The sequence below is a fragment of the Tursiops truncatus genome, chromosome X (assembly GCF_011762595.2).
Source record: "Tursiops truncatus isolate mTurTru1 chromosome X, mTurTru1.mat.Y, whole genome shotgun sequence".
Lineage (NCBI taxonomy): Eukaryota > Metazoa > Chordata > Mammalia > Artiodactyla > Delphinidae > Tursiops > Tursiops truncatus.
Genome location: NC_047055.1, coordinates 125,595,271 through 125,614,118, shown reverse-complemented (window position 1 = coordinate 125,614,118; position 18,848 = coordinate 125,595,271). Strand labels below are relative to the sequence as shown.

Here is an 18,848-nt window from a genome sequence, read left to right as displayed (position 1 = left end):
GTATGATCCTTTTAATGTGCTGTTGGATTCTGTTTGCTAGTATTTTGTTGAGGAATTTTGCATCTACGTTCATCAGTGATATTGGCCTGTAGTTTTCTTTCTTTGTGCCATCCTTGTCTGATTTTGGTATGAAGGTGGTGGTGGCCTCATAGAATGAGTTTGGAAGTGTTCCTCCCTCTGCTATATTTTGGAAGAGTTTGAGAAGGAGAGGTATTAGCTCTTCTCTAAATGTTTGATAGAATTCACCTGTGAAGCCATCTGGTCCTGGGCTTTTGTTTGTTGGAAGATTTTTTTTTTTTTTGTGGTACGCAGGCCTCTCACTGTTGTGGCCTCTCCTGTTGTGGAGCAAAGGCTCCAGATGCGCAGTCTCAGCGGCCATGGCTCACAGGCCTAGCTGCTGCGGCATGTGGCATCTTCCCAGACCAGGGCACGAACCCATGTCCCCTGCATCGGCAGGCGGACACTCAACCACTGCGCCACCAGGGAAGCCCTGTTGGAAGATTTTTAATCACAGTTTCAATTTCAGTGCTTGTGATTGGTCTGTTCATATTTTCTATTTCTTCCTGATTCAGTCGTGGCAGGTTGTGCATTTCTAAGAATTTGTCCATTTCTTCCAGGTTGTCCATTTTATTGGCATAGAGTTGTTTGTAGTAATCTCTCATGATCTTTTGTATTTCTGCAGTGTCAGTTGTTACTTCTTCTTTTTCATTTCTAGTTCTATTGATTTGCGTTTTCTCCCTTTTTTTCTTCATGTGTCTGGCTAATGGTTTATCAATTTTGTGTATCTTCTCAAAGGACCAGCTTTTAGTTTTATTGATCGTTGCTATCATTTCCTTCATTTCTTTTTCATTTATTTCTGATCTGGTTTTTATGATTTGTTTCCTTCTGCTAACTTGGGTTTTTTTGTTGTTGTTGTTCTTCTTTCTCTAATTGCTTAAGGTGCAAGGTTGGGTATTTTATTCGAGATGTTTCTTGTTTCTTAAGGTAGGATTGTATTGCTATAAACTTCCCTCTTAGAACTGCTTTTGCTGCATCCCATAGGTTTTGGGTCATCATAGTCATTTGTTTCTAGGGTTTTTTTTTGATTTCCTCTTTATTTCTTCAGTGATCACTTCGTTATTATGTAGTGTATTGTTTAGCCTCCATGCATTGTATTTTTTACAGATCTTTTCCTGTAATTGATATCTAGTCTCATAGCGTTGTGGTCGGGAAAGATACTTGATACAATTTCAATTTTCTTAAATTTACCAAGGATTGATTGGTGACCCAAGATATGATCTGTCCTGGAGAATGTTCCATGAGCACTTGAGAAAAATGTGTATTCTATTGTTTTTGGATGGAATGTCCTATAAATAGCAATTTAAGTCCATCTTGTTTAATGTATCTTTTAAAGCTTGTGTTTCCTTATTTATTTTCATTTTGGATGATTTGTCCATTGGTGAAAGTGGGGTGTTAATGTCCCCTACTATGTATGTGTTACTGTTGATATCCCCTTTTATGGCTGTTAGTATTTTTCTTATGTACTGATGTGCTCCTATGTTGGGTGCATAAATATTTACAATTGTTATATCTTCTTCTTGGATAGATCTCTTGATTATTATGTATTGTCCTTCTTTGTCTCTTCTAATAGTCTTTATTTTAAAGTCTATTTTGTCTGATATGAGAATTGCTACTCAAGCATTCGTTTGGTTTCCATTTCCGTCAAATATCTTTTCCATCCCCTTACTTTCAGTCTGTATGTGTCTCTAGGTCTGAAGTGGGTCTCTTGTAGACAGCATATATATGGATCTTGTTTTTCTATCCATTCAGCCAGTCTGTGTCTTTTGGTGGGAGAATTTAGTCCATTTACATTTAAGGTAATTATTGATATGTATGTTCCTATTTCCATTTTCTAAATTGTTTTGGGTTTGTTATTGTAGGTCTTTTCCTTCTCTTGTGTTTCTTGCCTAGAGAAGTTCCTTTAGCATTTGTTGTAAAGCTGGTTTGGTGGTGCTGAACTCTCTCAGCTTTTGCTTGTCTGTAAAGGTTTTAATTTCTCCATCAAATCTGAATGAGATCCTTGCTGGGTAGAGTAATCTTGGTTGTAGGTTTTTCTCCTTCATCACTTTAAATATGTCCTGCCAGTCCTTTCTGGCTTGCAGAGTTTCTGCTGAAAGATCAGCTGTTAACCTTATGGGGATTCCCTTGTGTGTCATTTGTTGTTTTTCTCTTGCTGCTTTTAATATGCTTTCTTTGTATTTAGTTCTTGACAGTTTGATTAACATGTGTCTTGGCATATTGGATTTATCTTGATCGGACTCTCTGTGCTTCCTGGACTTCATTAACTATTTCCTTTCCCATATTAGGGAAGTTTTCAACTATAATCACTTCAAATATTTTCTCAGTCCCTTTCTTTTTCTCTTCTTCTGGGACCCCTATAATTCGAATGTTGGTGCGTTTAATGTTGTCCCAGAGGTCTCTGAGACTGTCCTCAGTTCTTTTCATTCTTTTTTTTTATTCTGCTCTGCAGTAGTTATTTCCACTATTTTATATTCCAGGTCACTTATCTGTTCTTCTGCCTCAGTTATTCTGCTACTGATTCCATCTAGAGTATTTTTCATTACATTTATTGTGTTGTTCATCATTGCTTGTTTCATCTTTATTTCTTCTAGGTCCTTGGTAAATGTTTCTTGCATTTTCTCTATTCTATTTCCAAGATTTTGGATCATCTTTACTGTCATAATTCTGAATTCTTTTTCAGGTAGACTGCCCATTTCCTCTTCATTTGTTAGGTCTGGTGGGTTTTTATCTTGCTTCTTCATCTGCTGTGTGTTTTCTGTCTGTCTTCTCATTTTGCTTAACTTACTGTGTTTGGGGTTTCCTTTTCGCAGGCTGCAGGTTCGTAGTTCCCGTTGTTTTTGATTCTGTCCCCAGTGGCTAAGTTTGGTTCAGTGGGTTTTGGAGGCTTCCTGGTGGAGGGGACTAGTGCCTGTGTTCTGGTGGATGAGGCTGGATCTTGTCTCTCTGGTGGGCAGGTCCACGTCTGGTTGTGTGTTTTGGGGTGTCTGGGGACTTATGATTTTAGACAGCCTCTCTGCTAATGGGTGGGGTTGTGTTCCTGTCCTGCTAGTTGTTTGGCATAGGATGTCCAGCACTGTAGCTTGCTGGTCATTGAGTGAAGCTGGGTGCTGGTGTTGAGATGGAGATCTCTGGGAGATTTTCGCCGGTTGATATTGTGTGGAGCTGGGAGGTCTCTTGTGGACCAGCGTCCTGAAGTTGGCTCTCCCATGTCAGAGGCACAGCACTGACTCCTGGCTGCAGCACCAAGAGCCTTTCATCCACATGGCTCAGAGTATAAGGGAGAAAAAGTAGAAAGAAAGAATTAGTAGAAATAGAAAGAAAGAAAAGAAAGGGAGGAAGGAAGGAAAGATGAAGTAAAATAAAATAAAGATAAAATATAATAGTTATTAAAATAAAAAATAATTTTTAAGCAAAAAATTAAAACAAAAAAACGGACGGAGAGAAACCCTAGGACAAATGATGGAAGCAAAGCTATACAGACAAACTCTCACACAGAAGCATACACACTCACAAAAAGAGGAAAAAATAATAAATCTTGCTCTCAAAGTCCACCTCCTCAATTTGGGATGATTCGTTGTCTATTCATGTATTCCACAGATGCAGGTACATCAAGTTGATTGTGGAGCTTTAATCCGCTGCTTCTGAGGCTGCTGGGAGAGATTTCCCTTTCTCTTCTTTGTTCTCACAGCTCCTGGGGTTCAGCTTTGGATTTGGCCACGCCTCTGCGTGTAGGTCGCCGGAGGGCATCTGTTCTTCGCTCAGACAGGAGGGGGTTAAAGGAGCTGCTGATTCGGGGGCTCCAGCTCACTCAGGCCGGGGGGAGGGAGGGGCACGGAGTGTGGGGCAAGCCTGCAGTGGCAGAGGCCGGCATGACTTTGCACCAGCCTGAGGCCCGCCGTGCGTTCTCCCAGGGAAGTTGTCCCTGGATCCCGGGACCCTGGCAGTGGCGGGCTGCACAGTCTCTCGGAAGAGGGTGTGGAGAGTGGCCTGTGCTCGCACACAGGCTTCTTGGTGGCGGCAGCAGCAGCCTTAGCGTCTCACGCCCGTCTCTGGAGCTTCTTTAAGCAGCGCTCTTAATCCCCTCTCCTCCTGCAACAAGAAACAAAGAGGGAAGAAAAGGTCTCTTGCCTCTTTGTTATCTCCAGACTTTCCCTGGACTCCCTCCTGGCTAGCCGCGGTGCACTAACCCCCTGCAGGCTGTGTTCACGCCGCCAACCCCAGTCCTCTCCCTGCGCTTCCACCGAAGCCCAAGCCTCAGCTCCCAGCCCCGCCCACCCCTGCGGGTGAGCAGACAAGCCTCTCCGGCTGGTGAGTGCCAGTCGGCACCGATCCTCTGGTGCGGGAATCTCCCTGCTTTGCCCTCTGTACCCATGTTGTTGCGCTCTCCTCCGCAGCCCAGAAGCTCCCCTGCTCTGCCACCCGCAGTCTCCGCCCGCGAAGGGGCTTCCAGTGTGTGGAAACCTTTCCTCCTTCACAGCTCCCTCCCACTGGTGCAGGTACCGTCCCTGTTCTTTTTTCTCTGTTTATTCTTTTTTCTTTTGCCCTACCCAAGTACATGGGGGGTTTCTTGCCTTTTGGGAGGTCTGAGGTCTTCTTCCACCATTCAGTAGGTGTTCTGTATGAGTTGTTCCACGTATAGATGTATTTCTGGTGTATCTGTGGGGAGGAAGGTGATATCCGCATCTTACTCTTCTGCCATCTTCCTCTATTGTCTCTCGGTTTGCTAGTATTTTGTTGAGGATTTTTGTGTCTGTGTTCAGTGATATTGGCCTGTGATTTTCTTTTTTGTGTGCCGTCATCTTTGTCTGGTTTTGGTATCAGGGTGATAGTAACCTCGTAGAATGAGCTTGGGAGTGTTCCTTCCTCTGTAATTTTTGGGAAGAGTTTCAGAAGGATAGATGTTAACTCTTCTCTAAATATTTGATAGAATTTGCCTGTGAAGCCATCTGATCCTGGACTTTTGTTTGTTGGGAGTTTTTAAATCGTAGTTTCAATTTCAGTACTTGTGATTGGTCTGTTCATATTTTCTATTTCGTCCTGGCTTAGTCGTGGAAGGTTGTACCTTTCTAAGAATTTGTCCATTTCTTCTAGGTTGTCCATTTCACTGGCATATAGTTTCTTGTAGTAGTCCCTTATGAGACTTTATATTTCTGTGCTGGTGTCTGTGGTAACTTGTTTTTCATGTCTAATTTTGTTGATTTGAGGCCTCTCCCTTTTTTTCTTGATGAGTCTGGCTAAAGATTTATCAATTTTATTTGTTTATCTTTTCCAAGAACCAGGTTTTGGTTTCATTGATCTTTTCTATTGTTTTCTTCATGTCTATTTCTGCTCTGATCTTTATGATTTCTTTCCTTCTATTAAGTTTGGGTTTCGTTTGTTCTTTCTCTAGTTCCTTTAGGTTTAGGTTGTTTCAGATGTTTCTTGGTTCCTGAGGTGGGACTATTGTTGTAAACTTTCCTCTTAGATCAGCTTTTACTGTCTCCCATAGGTTTTGTGCTGCATCCAGTAGGTTTTGGATCTTCGTGTTTTCGTTGTCATTTGTCTCTAGGTATTTTCTGATTTCCTCTTGGATTTCTGCAGTGATCCATTGGTTATTTAGTAGCATAATGTTTAGCCTCCAGGTGATTATTTTACCATTTTCTGCCAAGTATTACAGCTTGCTCCCTGGGTGGAGGAGGAAGACAGGCTTGCAAACAGAAGACTCTCAGAGTTAACAGTTCCCTAAAGCAAAATTATTAGGAAAATGCCAAAAAGAAAATTTCTACTATATGCTATTTAAAAAGAAATCCTCAAACAATGCATTTATCAAGAGAGATTATGTAAGAGACCCTGCTTTGCTAGGGATCTTTCCAGTTACTTTTCTTTTTTCCCCTTTCCTCTTACAGTCCCTGGTGGCAACCCCTCGATTCCTGGATCAGGTCCTCACATCTTCCCAGGGCTGCAGCCAGGCCCAGTCACCTACTGCAGCATTTGCTCCTAGACTTCCTGAAGGTTGCCAGGCTCCAAAGGTATGAAGGTAGTAATGATGCAAGAACAGAGGTCTTTAAATAAATGGATGATGGATGCTGAATGCTGCATTACAGAAAGTAACAAAGTACAATCTAAAGGTATTTCAAATGCATACAGACTTTGACTCCATCTTATTTAATTAAATGAGGTAACTCTTATTTAATGAGGTAACAATAAGAAAGTGTGTGTTTGTACAGATGTGTGTAAATCTATGCTTGTTTGTGGATGTATGTAGAGAGAAGGAAAGAAGTTTATACCTCTTTTAAGTATCTTGTATTATCGTCTATATCATTCGTGTATCTTGTCATCCATCCATCTCAACTTTTTTCATATATATTTCCATTTAACCATCATTTTTCTGTATCTCTTTCTTTCTTTTCTATCATCTGTCTTTCCTCCCTTCCATCCATCCATCTAACATTTACACACCCATATTCACTCACATACACACAATCTCTGAATGTTCAGAGATTGGGGATTTCCAGGTGAAAGGGGAGGAGAAAGAGTGAAAATCCAACGTCTTGGACGAGGGGAAGACGGCAGAACAGTAAGACGCGGAGATCACCTTCCTCCCCACAGATACACCAGAAATACATCTACACGTGGAACAACTCCTACAGAACACCTACTGAACGCTGGCAGAAGACCTCCCAAAAAGGCAAGAAATTTCCCACGTACCTGGATAGGGCAAAAGAAAAAAGAATAAACAGAGACAAAAGAATAGGGACGGGACCTGCACCAGTGGGAGGGAGCCATGAAGGAGAAAAGGTTTCCACACACTAGGAGCCCCTTCGCGGGCAGAGACTGCAGAGGGGTAGCTTCGGAGCAGCGGAGGAGAGCCCAGAAATGGGTGCGGGGGGCAAAGTGGAGACATTCCCGCATAGAGGATTGGTGCCGGCCAGCACTCAACAGCCCGAGAGGCTTGTCTGCTCACCCGCTGGGGCGGGTGGGGCTGGGAGCTGAGGCTCGGGCTTCAGTCGGAGCGCAGGGAGAGGACTGGTCTTGGCCGCGTGAACACAGCCTGCAGGGGGTTAGTGCGCCACGGCTGGCCAGGAGAGAGTCTGGGAAAAGTCTGGACCTGCCGAAGAGGCAAGAGACTTTTTCTTCCCTCTTTGAGGGGATTAAGAGCGCTGCTTAAACGAGCTCCAGAGACGGGCGTGGGCCGCGGCTAAAAGCGCAGACCCCAGAGACGGGCATGAGACGCTAAGGTTGCTGCTGCCGCCGCCACCAAGAAGCCTGTGTGCGAGCACAGGTCACTATCCACACCCCCCTTCCGGGGAGCCTGTGCAGCCCGCCAGGGTCCCGGGATCCAGGGACAACTCCCCCGGGAGAACGCATGGCGCACATCACGCTGCTGCAACGTCTCGCCGGCCTCTGCCGCCGCAGGCCTGCCTCTCCGTGCCCCCCCCGCCCCCCCGGCCTGAGTGAGCCAGAGGCCCCGAATCACTGGCTCCTTAACCCCATCCAGTCTGAGTGAAGAACAGACGCCCTCCGGCGACCTACACGCAGCGGCGGGGCCAAATCCAAAGCGGAGCCCCTGGGAGCTGTGCAAACAAAGAAGAGAAAGGGAAATCTCTCCCAGCAGCCTCAGAAGCAGCGGATTAAAGCTCCACAATCAACTTGATGTACTCGACATCTGTGGAATACATGAATAGACAACGAATCCCAAATTGAGGAAGTGGACTTTGAGAGCAAGATTTACGATTTTTTCCCCCTTTCCTCTTTTGCAGTGTGGATGATAGGCTCTTGGTGCTGCAGCCAGGAGTCAGTGCTGTGCCTCTGACATGGGAGAGCCAACTTCAGGACACTGGTCCACAAGAGACCTCCCAGCTCCACATAATATCAAACGGCGAAAAACTCCCAGAGATCTCCATCTCAACGCCAGCACCCAGCTTTACTCAACGACCAGCAAGCTACAGTGCTGGACATCCTATGCCAAACAACTAGCAAGACAGGAACACAACCCCACCCATTAGCAGAGAGGCTGCCTAAAATCATAAGTCCACAGGAACCCCATAACACACCACCAGACGTGGACCTGCCCACCAGACAGACAAGATCCAGCCTCATCCACCAGAAAGCCTACACAACCCACTGAACCAACCTTAGCCACTGGGGACAGACACCAAAAACAATGGGAACTACCAACCTGCAGGCTGCAAAAAGGAGACCCCAAACACAGTAAGATAAGCAAAATGAGATGACAGAAAAACACACAGCAGATGAAGGAGGAAGGTAAAAACCCACCAGACCTAACAAATGAAGAGGAAATAGGCAGTCTACCTGAAAAAGAATTCAGAATAATGATAGTAAAGATGATCCAAAATCTTGGAAATAAAATAGACAAAATGCAAGAAACATTGAACAAGGACCTAGCAGAACTAAAGATGAAACAAACTGATGAACAACACTAAAATACCCTAGATGGGATCAATAGCAGAATAACTGCCGCAGAAGAACAGATAAGTGACCTGGAAGATAAAATAGTGGAAATAACTACTGCAGAACAGAATAAAGAGAAAAGAATGAAAAGAACAGAGGACAGTCTCAGAGACTTCTGGGACAACATTAAACGCACCAACGTTCGAATTATAGAGGTTCCAGAAGAAGAAGAGAAAAAGAAAGGGACTGAAAATATTTGAAGAGATTAGAGTTGAAAACTTCCCTATTATGGGAAAGGAAATAGTTAGTTAATCAAGTCTAGGAAGCACAGAGAGTCCCATACAGGATAAATCCAAGGAGAAATACGCCAAGACACACATTAATCAAACTGTCAAAAATTAAATACAAAGAAAACATATTAAAAGCAGCAAGGGAAAAACAACAAATAACACAGAAGGGAATTCCCATAAGGTAAACAGCTGATCTTTCAGCAGAAATTCTGCAAGCCAGAAGGGACTGGCAGGACATATTCAAAGTGATGAAGGAGAAAAGCCTGCAACCAAGATTACTCTACCTAGTAAGGATCTCATTCAGATTTGTTAGAGAAATTAAAACCTTTACAGACAAGCGAAAGCTGAGCAAGTTCAGCACCACCAAACCAGCTTTACAACAAATGCTAAAGAAACTTCTCTAGGCAAAAAACACAAGAGAAGGAAAAGACCTACAATAACGAACCGAAAACAATTTAGCAAATGGGAATAGGAACATACATATCGATAATTACCTTAAATGTAAATGGACTAAATGCTCCCACCAAAAGACACAGATTGGCTGAATGGATACAAAAACAAGACCCATATATATGCTGTCTACAAGAGGCCCACTTCAGACCTAGAGACACATACAGACTGAAAGTGGGGGGATGGAAAAAGATATCCCATGCAAATGGAAACCAAAAGAAAGCTGGAGTAGTAATTCTCATATCAGAAGAGACAAAGAAGGACACTACATAATGATCAAGGGATCAATCCAAGAAAAAGATATAAAAATTGTAAATATTTATGCATCCAACATAGGAGCACCTCAATACATAAGGAAATTACTAACAGCCATTAAAGGGGAAATCAACAGTAACACATTCACAGTAGGGGACTTTCACCAATGGACAGATGATCCAAAATGAAAATAAATAAGGAAACACAAGCTTTAAATGATACACTAAACAAGATGGACTTGATATTTATAGAACACTCCATCCAAAAACAACAGAATACACTTTTTTCTCAAGTGCTCATGGAACATTCTCCAGGATAGATCATATCTTGGGTCACAAATCAAGCCTTGGCAAATTTAAGAAAATTGAAATTGTATCAAGTATCTTTTCCGACCACAATGCTATCAGACTAGCTATCAATTACAGGAAAATATCTGTAACAAATGCAAACACATGGAGGCTAAACAATACACTACTTAATAACGAAGTGATCACTGAAGAAATCAAAGAGGAAATCAAAAAATACCTAGAAACAAATGACAATGGAGATACGACGACCCAAATCCTATGGGATGCAGCAAAAGCAGTTCTAAGAGGAAAGTTTATAGCAATACAAGCCCACCTTAAGAAACAGGAAACATCTCGAATAAACAACCTAACCTTGCACCTAAAGCAATTAGAGAAAGAAGAACAAAAGCCCCCAAAGTTAGCAGAAGAAAAGAAATCATAAAAATGAGATCGAAATAAATGAAGGAAATGATAGCTAAGATCAATGAAACTAAAAGCTGGTTCTTTGAGAAGATAAAATTGATAAACCATTAGCCAGACTCATCAAGAAAAAAAGGGAGAAGACTCACATCACTAGAATTAGAAATGAAAAAGGAGAAGTAACAACTGACACTGCAGAAATACAAAAGATCATGAGAGATTACTACAAGCAACTCTATGCCAATAAAATGGACAACCTGGAAGAAATGGACAAATTCTTAGAAATGCACAGCCTGCCAAGATTGAATCAGGAAGAAATAGAAAATATGAACAGACCAATCACAAGCACTGAAATTGAAACTGTGATTAAAAATCTTCCAACAAACAAAAGCCCAGGACCAGATGGCTTCACAGGCGAATTCTATCAAACATTTAGAGAACAGCTAACACCTTTCCTTCTCAAACTCTTCCAAAATATAGCAGAGGGAGGAACACTCCCAAACTCATTCTACGAGGCCACCATCACCTGATATCAAAACCGGACAAGGATGGCACAAAGAAAGAAAACTACAGGCCAATATCACTGATGAACGTAGATGCAAAAATCCTCAACAAAATACTAGCAAACAGAATCCAACAGCACATTAAAAGGATCATACACCATGATCAAGTGCAGTTTATTCCAGGAATGCAAGGATTCTTCAGTATATGCAAATCAATCAATGTGATAAACCATATTAACAAATTGAAGGAGAAAAACCATATGATCATCTCAATAAATGCAGAGAAAGCTTTCGACAAAATTCAACACCCATTTATGATAAAAACCCTGCAGAAGGTAGGCAAAGAGGGAACTTTCCTCAACATAATAAAGGCCATATATGACAAACCCACAGCCAACATCGTCCTCAATGGTGAAAAACTGAAAGCATTTCCACTAAGATCAGGAACAAGACAAGGTTGCCCACTCTCACTACTCTTATTCAATGTAGTTTTGGAAGTTTCAGCCACAGCAATCTGAGAAGAAAAGGAAATAAAACGAATCCAAATCAGAAAAGAAGAAGTAAAGCTGTCACTGTTTGCAGATGACATGATACTATACATAGAGAATCCTAAAGATGCTACCAGAAGACTACTAGATCTAATCAATGAATTTGGTAAAGTAGCAGGATACAAAATTAATGCACAGAAATCACTGGCATTCCTATACACTAATGATGAAAAATCTGAAAGTGAAATCAAGAAAACACTCCCATTTACCATTGCAACAAAAAGAATAAAATATCGAGGAATAATCCTACCTAAGGAGATAAAAGACCTGTAAGCCAAAAATTATAAGACACTGATGAAAGAAATTAAAGATGATACAAATAGATGCAGAGATATACCATGTTCTTGGATTGGAAGAATCAACATTGTGAAAATGACTCTACTACCGAAAGCAATCTACAAATTCAATGCAATCCCTATCAGACTACCACTGGCATTTTTCACAGAACTGGAACAAAAAATTTCACAATTTGTATGGAAACACAAAAGACTCCGAATAGGTAAAGCAATCTTGAGAAAGAAAAACGGAGCTGGAGGAATCAGGCTCCCTGACTTCAGACTATACTACAAAGCTACAGTAATCAAGACAGTATGGTACTGGCACAAAAACAGAAATATAGATCAGTGGAACAGGATAGAAAGTCCAGGGGTAAACCCACACACATATGGTTACCTTATTTTTGATAAAGGAGGCAGGAATGTACAGTGGAGAAAGGACAGCCTCTTCAATAAATGGTGCTCGGAAAACTGGACAGGTACATGTAAAAGTATGAGATTAGACCACTCCCTAACACCATACACAAAACTAAGCTCAAAATGGATTAAGTACCTAAATATAAGGCCAGAAACTATCAAACTCTTAGAGGAAAACATAGGCGGAACACTCTAGGACATAAATCACAGCAAGATCCTTTTTGACCCACCTCCTAGAGAAATGGAAATAAAAAGAAGAATAAACAAATGGGACCTAATGAAACTTCAAAGCTTTTGCACAGCAAAGGAAACCATAAACAAGACCAAAAGAAAACCCTCAGAATGGGAGAAAATATTTGCAAATGAAGCAACTGACAAAGGATTAATCTCCAAAATTTATAAGCAGCTCATGCAGCTCAATAACAAATAAACAACCCAATCCAAAAATGGGCAGAAGACCTAAGTAGACATTTCTCCAAAGAAGATATAGAGACTGCCAAAAAACACATGAAAGAATGCTCAATATCATTAATCATTAGAGAAATGCAAATCAAAACTACAATGAGATGTCATCTCACACTAGTCAGAATGGCCATCATCAAAAAATCTAGAAACAGTAAATGCTGGAGAGGGTGTGGAGAAAAGGGAACCCTCTTGCACTGCTGGTGGGAATGTGAATTGGTTCAGCCACTATGGAGAACAGTATGGAGGTTCCTTAAAAAACTACAAATAGAACTACCATATGACCCAGCAATCCCACTACTGGGCATATACCCTGAGAAAACCATAATTCAAAAAGAGTCATGTACCAAAATGTTCATTGCAGCTCTATTTACAATAGCCAAGAGCCAACCTAAGTGCCCATCATCCGATGAATGGATAAAGAAGATGTGGCACATATATACAATGGAATATTAGTCATAGAAAGTAACGAAACTGAGCTATTTGTAATGAGGTGGATAGACCTATAGTCTGTCATACAGAGTGAAGTAAGTCAGAAAGAGAAAGACAAATACCGTATGCTAACACATATATATGGAATTTAAGAAATAAAAAATGTCAGGAAGAACCTAGGGGTAAGACAGGAATAAAGACACATACCTACTAGAGAATGGACTTGAGGATATATGGGGAGGGGGAAGGGTGACCTGTGACAAAGTGAGAGAGTGGCATGGACATATACACACTACCAATTGTAAAATAGATAGCTAGTGGGAAGCAGCCGCATAGCACAGGGACATCAGCTCGGTGCTTTGTGACTGCCTGGAGGGGTGGGATAGGGAGGGTGCGAGGGAGGGAGATGCAAGAGGGAAGAGATATGGGGACATATGTATATGTATAACTGATTCACTTTGTTATAAACCAGAAACTAACACACCATTGTAAAGCAATTATACCCCAATAAAGATGTTAAAAAAAAAACTTCCAAGGTCTTTTTCCTAGAAACTCCATCCCCAATACCTCTAGTTATATGTCTTTAAACATAACTGGGTGACATGGCTCTATGAGTCAGGGCAGATTGAGTGTTTGCTGTGGTTTGTTTTGTAAAGAAAGGGAAAAGTGGTGGGAAATATATTTTGTACAGCTATGCTTGCCAGATACTAATTTAGCTTATATAATTTTATTTACCCAGTTCCATCCAATATATCTACTACCACGTATTATTCAGGGTTTTTAAAAAATTATTTTCAAGTGGTCATAATGCTTACAGAAGTGCAGCCCTATGCCTTTACTGAAGGTTCTGTAATATCCCTCCTCCACTGAATTTCTAAAGCAAAGAGTTGGCTTTTTTTAGCGTAAGTCTAGGCTATATATTACAGAGCAATTTTCAGTAATTTTACTAATTTTCTGAAAGAAGCATGAGGCAAATGAACACATGCCTTCATTACCCAACCATTATTTCAGAGTATAAAGATTGTTTTCTTTAAAGATAAAATTATTGTAATTCTGAGACATGATGGAAAAACCCAGATGAAACCTATTTTCTGAACATAAAAAAGTCAAAACACTCAGAAAACTGAATTACTGAAGTGAAGGTAGTTTGATATTTTAGGTCAATAAAATGATGCCAACATCTTAATACATGAATTGATGAAAGCTGAAAGTACACTGAATTTTATAATGCACTGCATTACAAAACCCACGCTTAAATAATTGGGCCTTGGTCATTTTTTTTTTCTACTGAACGACTGCTTTCACTTCAATCTGTGCCTTTGTAAGAATTAATTTGATCTCTGGCTCAATAAAGCCATACGTTTTCAACACCTATCTTCAAACTTCAACTGCCAAGCTTTGTGTTTAGTGCATTGAGAAACACAGGAACAGTTACATCCCTGTATTTTAATGAGATTTTCTCCCCCTCCCCTATTTTTGGAGAATCACTTGCACAAGAGAAGAATTTTGTAGGAAAATATTCTACATAAACATGGACACAGGAGGCCAAAGATCACTGACTGGTGATCTTTGGTGATGGCTCTGGTAGACTTGACTACATTGGAATAACCAGTCAGGTTTTAATTTTCATTTCTTGTGAAAAGAAGGTGCCAGAAATAGATGGCTACATTTATTTGGCAACTCAAAGGATGTTCTTTTTCTGGTGTCCCAAATGTCTATGGCTTACTGACTCCAACATGGAAAGCTACAGATTGTAAATAAGCTTATATTTAATCCGTAGCAGGCGATCGCTGAGCAACTGTTGTCTTGACATTTTAAGATTAGTCAGTACTGAGGATTCCAATGATGGGTCCTTAGAGAGGAAATTAGGATAGAGAAATGGCCTTCAGTAAAGTTTTGTTGTTTTTGTAACCCCATTAAATTATCAACATCAACAGAGTACTATACAGGTTTACCCTATTGAACAAAATTCAAAAGTCATCATTCCTTGGATGGCTGACATATGGAAATGCTATGTCAACCTAAAATGTACAGCCACCTCTAGAAATGAACGAAGCTGAATTTCCCCCAAGCCCTGTTACCCGGGAAAGCAGTAGCGATTAAGAAATAGCTCACCCGTTTGTGTTCTGGGAAACTCCTTCCTCACGTGACTTGGTAAGACTACCCCCCGCCTTGTCTACCTATGTGACAGGGCCAGACACAGACTCTCCAGTTTCCTATCTGTCTGTCTCATAAACAATGCACTGAATTGTCCACACTTGCTGATCAAAACAAAATGCTTGTTAAAGTTTCAGTGTTTCTCCTTTCCGCCTCACCTTTAAAGAAAAAAAAAATTTTAATTCACGTTTATTGGAGTATAATTGCTTCATAATGCTGTCTTAGTGTCTGCTGTACGACAAAGTGAATCAACCATACACATACATACGTCCCCATAGACACAGGTCTTGTGGTTAGAGTTGTACCTACTGCAACAGTCTCTGTCCCACAGTTCAACATCCCCTCGCCTTTCAATAATTCCCAGGGAAAGAGTCCATCTCCTCCAATACGGCTCACTCAGCTGCACAGGAGAGTTTTCTCCACATCAGCTCTTTACCTAGCCCTCATGTGCACACACCATTTGGGCCTGAAGGGTTTAGAAGACGCCCAGCAGAATTCCAACTGCTTTATCACTTTCTTCTGATACCCAGACTATCTGTGCTTCGGCCTTAACGTGAAATTATAGGAACCTGATTTACCCACTACCGGAAACAACGCGACCAACAATAGCAGACAAAAAAATCTATGAAACCCTGCATCGCAAGACACAAAAAATCCCCTGAAAGCAAGAAAACAAGATTCTGCCTCGAGAGAACTTCAGGACAAGGAATGACAAGAGTGATAACTAGGCCATTGAATGATATAGACAACCTCTCTGCAGTGAGTGTAATACATAAGATAAAATTATAGCGAAAAATACATTGTTAGAAAAAGAGTAAAACAGCACATTGTTTTAAAGTTATTTAGGAAAAGAAGGGATGGGAAAAAAACAAAAGGAGGTTATGAGTGCAGGATTAGCCTGTGATGAAACAAATATGAAAATTTAATAACAATCGAAACAAACCAAGGGATTTTTCCAAAGTACAGATATAAGATGGTACATTATTTCTCAAGAAAAAAATAAAGCTCAATCTCAGTCACCATTAAGCACTAAACATATCTCAGAGATATATGCGTATATCCACATATACAACTGGTATACATACATATACACACGCCAGATGCTAAACCTATCTTAGTGATATATATTTTTATATAATCTATAAATTCTATATATATTTGTATATATGTGATATATAAATTCTATATATTCTATAATATATAAAATATATATCTGAATGTGTATATCTATATATAAATCATATATATAAATATACCTTAGTGACATGTGGTTCACCATCCCTTTTTAAATCTAGTTAAAACACAGAGAAGCCGACAGGAAAAATAATTCGTCAAAAAGAGCCAATAGCAAAAGCAAATTAAATCTCAACTGATGAAAATATGTCCATAAAAGATCCTATGACTTTGAATTACTTGAAATAGATAACGAGACAATTTTTAAACTTCACTTCCAAAACAAAGCACATATGGTGCACCTTAATTACATAATTTATTGGAAAATTAATTACACAATTTTGGCGTGTGACTAGAAGAAGGAAGAGGGATTTTAAAGGTGCTAATTTGTATTTTATTTTTTTTCAGCTGGTGTACAACAGAGTCTATCTCCAATGGTGAAAAAACAACCGACGGTATTTCGGCATACAGTAACCCCACGGAGGGTATTATTTAGACACCACTGTGTATTAAAATCGTGTGAGTTGCTCACGAGAAAGATTCCAAAGCCCTTCCTTCCAAGAGAGTCTGGAAAGAGGGTCTCCTGAAATGGAAATGGTGGTGTTCAAACACCTCAGATGGTTTTGATGGACTGGTCCTTTGCCTCATTTTGAGAAATATTGAAACAGTTGAACCAAAACCTTAATCACCAATTCAGTCATAGAAAGAGAAACAAATATGGGCACATGCCACCACCACCACTCACACACCAAAAGAGTATGTCGAGTAGAGCCGGCCAATAAAATAAGGCAGGTACCGTCCACTGAAAAACACAGATGAGGACAAGAGGAGATCATAAGATCAAGACTGTATTGGGCTTCCCGGGTGGTGCAGTGGTTGAGAGTCCACCTGCCGATGCAGGGGACACGGGTTCGTGCCCCGGTCCGGGAGGATCCCACATGCCGCGGAGCGGCTAGGCCCGTGAGCCAAAGACTGTATTAAAGCTTTCCACAGCATCACCAAACCAACTCTGTAACAAATCAACTCTTATGTACTCAATAGACACATGTAAGCTGAATCAGAAGAGTTGCTAAAGAAAGGGCAAAGACCATGGAAATATACACGTAAACAAAATTAGAACAAGCCCGGCAATGCTAATGGCAGGCACATTGGCATCGAAGACTTGTATCATTAGATAGACATTGTATGGATTATATTACTCAGCCATTAAACGAATGGGACAGTGCCATTTGCAGCAACGTGGATGGACCTAAAGAATATTATGCTTCGTGAAATGAGTCAGACAGAGAAAGGCAAACACTGTAGGATATCACTTATATGTGGAATCTGAAAACTACAAATCAATGTACATGCAAAACAAAAACAGACTCACAAATATAGAAAACAAACTAGTGGTTACCAGGGGGGAGAGGGAAGAGAAGCGTGGGGATAAATTAGGGGTATGGGATTAAGAGATACAAACTACCATACGTAAAACAGATAAGCAACAAGGATTCATTGTACAGCACAGGGAATGATACCCATTACCTTGTAATCACTATAATGGAAGATAATCTTCAAAAATACTGAATCACTTTGCTGGACACCTGAAAGTAGCACAATATTGTAAATCAACTCTACTTCAATAAAAAATTAAAATAAACGAAAGTGCAAAGCCATGAGTAGGCCATGTCTGGGTTAAATAAACACCAAACTACATAGAGCAAACCTTCCAAGGGACCCCATTATGGGTCACTCCTTTCATTCAAGTGATAACAGGTCACTCCTTTCATTACTATGATACCAGGTCCCCGTGTCTTAGAACACAGTGTCTGTCTGTACCTGCAGCAGAATAATTTGCTGAGCTATTTCCTGCTGCTTGTGTGTTTCCCCGATGGGCTTTCTGTCTTTTTCTCTGGTTTCTGGGGTCTTTATGCTGCCCTGAGAAGACACTTCCCGTTAGGATTTTGCCATCCTGAAGCCTGAACTCATCGGTAAAATGATGGGTAGTGAAGGGCACACGGGGAATGCGCAAGCACTTTTACAAGCCAAAGGGATTAAAAAGGTCTGGTGGTAAGACACAGCGGCCAAGTCCAGATGGTGGCCAAGCCATACCTTATAGGATAAGACCTAGAGGAAGCATGAGGCCCAGCGGAGATTCCTCTTCTCTAACCCTAACACCGACACAAAGAATCGGGAGAAATCGGGGGTGCCTGGAGAACAAGAGGCACGAGCTGCAATGGGAGCCTGGTGCCACTGTCCTGCAAAGCGTGCAGAAGTCCACAGCATGGAACAGTGACCGCAGAACGTGCCTTCCTCTGGAAAGTAGGATTGGGACGTTACAGGGAAGGCATTTTCTTTCTTCACTGATTAACTGATTATAACTTTGTAAAAAATATCAGGAGTGACGCTACCATTTCAATAAAAAGTAAAAAACAAAAAAATTAAAAAGGCTTTAAGTAAGTGCATTTCTACGTTGCTGCGTACATATCTGCGTACAGTTGCAAAGAATCCACGATGAAATTGTCGGAAATATAATTTGCTTGGTCAAGCCCTTAGGGAATTTGCCATGGTAACCCTCTCAGCATTAGGCTTTTTTTTTTTTTTTTTTTTAAACCAAAGCAACAATCCTTGAAGCAGGGCATTCTGAACATGATAAATGTTGTTCACCAGAGGTCAAGGATGTGATCACATCTAAAGACAAGAAAACAGTTACGCAGCTGCTGGCCCTTCACCCACCGAGGGGCAA

The 18,848-nt window shown here is 40.9% G+C and overlaps 1 long non-coding RNA gene across 1 annotated transcript in view; it reads left to right on the top strand.

Annotated features, from left to right (window-relative positions):
- LOC117310321 (uncharacterized) overlaps nucleotides 1–17,664 on the top strand; it is an 81,972-nt gene extending 64,308 nt beyond the window's left edge. The window contains exons 2-3 of the long non-coding RNA XR_004524494.2: nucleotides 5,946–6,068; nucleotides 16,529–17,664. This is a non-coding gene — a long non-coding RNA (uncharacterized lncRNA). The remainder of the gene's footprint in view (nucleotides 1–5,945; nucleotides 6,069–16,528) is intronic.
- Nucleotides 17,665–18,848: the final 1,184 nt, after the last annotated feature.